Source organism: Charadrius vociferus, unplaced genomic scaffold, assembly GCF_000708025.1.
Source record: "Charadrius vociferus isolate BGI_N301 unplaced genomic scaffold, ASM70802v2 scaffold636, whole genome shotgun sequence".
In the NCBI taxonomy this organism is placed as follows: Eukaryota; Metazoa; Chordata; class Aves; order Charadriiformes; family Charadriidae; genus Charadrius; species Charadrius vociferus.
Genome location: NW_009649189.1, coordinates 1,411,229 through 1,413,459, shown reverse-complemented (window position 1 = coordinate 1,413,459; position 2,231 = coordinate 1,411,229).

Here is a 2,231-nt window from a genome sequence, read left to right as displayed (position 1 = left end):
AGGGGCACCTACAACAGGTTGCACAGGACAGCGTCCAGGCGGGTTTTGAATGTCTCCAGAGTGAGAGACTCCACAACCTCTCTGGGCAGCCTGTGCCAGTGCTCCACTACCCTCAAGGTAAAGAAGTTCCTCCTCATGTTAGGATGGAACTTCCTATGTTCAAGTTTGTGCCCCTTACCTCTTGTCCTATCACTGGGCACCACTGAAAAAAGACTGCTCCCATCCCCCTGGCACCCTCCCTTTAAGTATTTGCAAGTATTAATAAGATCCCCCCTCAACCTTCTTTTCTCTAGACTATAGAGACCCAAGTGCCTCAGCCTCTCCTCATATGAGAGATGTTCCAATACCCTGATCATCTTTGTAGCCCTTTGCTGGACCCTCTCCAGCAGACCCCTGTCTTTCTTGAACCGGGGAGCCCAGAACTGGACGCAGTACTCGAGATGTGGCCTCACCAGGACAGAGCAGAGGGGGAGGATGAGCTCCCTCGACCTACTGGCCACAGTACAATCTGGCCACGGCACAACCGCTCCCCACCACCCACAGCTCCCGCAAAACCCTCCCGTGGGGCCGGCGGACTCTCCCCAGCACAACCCTGCCTGCAAACCACCCCTTTGCTCTGCGTTGGGACGGGCAAACCTTGCAATACAGGAGTTGGGGACGGCGGGAAGCCCACGCTGAGGAGCCTGGGCAGAGACAGTGCTCCATTTTGCCTCCGGAGAGGCGGCAGCAGCTGCTGGAAGTGTTTGCCGGGCAGGATTGTTAACCCTATGCCATTTCTGCCCCTTGGGGAGCTGTGCCAGCAGCGGGGGGACACCGTGGCTGCTCCTACTTGGCCGTGGTTTGGGGGGAGCACGGCAATGCCGGCACAGGGTCACCCTCTCCCCAAGCTCCTGCATCACTCGTGGTGACATGGTGATGCTGAGCACTTGCCTGGCACCTGCTCCGCGAGGATCCTGCTGCCGAGGGAAGAAACCGTCTGGCTCAGCGCTGCCAGAAGTAGCTAATTACTGATATAAACCAATTAAAGCAGCAGGATTAATCCCAGCGCCTTCCTCACCACAATCCTTCTTGCCCCCCTGCTTGTGCACCCTCTCAGAAGCAGCCCTGCTACGGCTTCATCATGACAGACCTCGAAGACTCTGAGCTGAGCAGGGCTGGGGGGGCAACCGGCACCCACCACAGGCACCCCATGTACGGCTGGGCACGGCCTAGACCCCCCCAGTGCTGAGCCCAACCCACCTCCCCAGAAAGTCCCTCTGCCACCAAAGCAGCCACCAGCTGGAGCGGGGACAACGTGCCGAAGGGCTGAGACAGCTTCTGATCTCACCCACAGCTGCCAACTGCACACCCACCCCAGAGCCGAGCACCCCCTCAGCTGAAACACAGGGGCTGGGTCCTGACGTCCCAGTATGAACCAGTTCTGCTGCAGGGACGTTCTCAAGCAGCGCTGGTCCATGCAGCCCCGTGGTGTTTGCAGCCCCATCCCTACGACGCTGGGGACCACGGTGGGTCTCCATCTGCGCCGAGCTGCTCACCACACTCACCACCAGGTCCCTGCTTACTGATGACCATGGATGTGACCAGTAAGGACCATGGAGGTCATCAGTAAGGTGCAGGAGGCTCATTCCCGGGTTGGCAGGGGACCCAGTCACCAGCTGCAAGGCATGAGCATCCCAGTCCAGCAGCGCACTGGACACAGGCAAAAACCTGCATTTCAGCATGGTTCTAAGAAGAGCTGAAAGAAACACCGGCGGTGGAGAAACCTGATGCCATCAGATGTCCCTTTCCACGGGGCTGGATGGAGGTGAGGAAGGAGGACACAGGAGGACCAAGGGTGGGAGCCACCCCTGCAGCTCTGCCTGGCCCTGCAGCCGCAGCCCCTTGTCGTTTATGAAAACCATAGAATAAAATTCAGCATTAAAAAAATCCCAACAAAATCCTCAGGAAGACACCTCTCTGCCAGCGGCGGCAGCCTGGAGGGTGACATCCACATCTCAACACCCATCAGTGACACATGCCATGGAACCAGCTCCAGGGGCAGCTTGTCCGTGTCCAAAATCCCAGTCTCCAGCCATGACAGCACAGGCAGGACAGTCACAACATGCCACCTAGCACGGTGAGGAGCACCAGGATCGGCGTTTCAACACACGTCCCTCCTCGAAACAGGACTCTTGGACCACAAGTAACAAGCCAAGCACAAAGCTGGAGCTGGCGAGTGGAAGCTCAGAGCC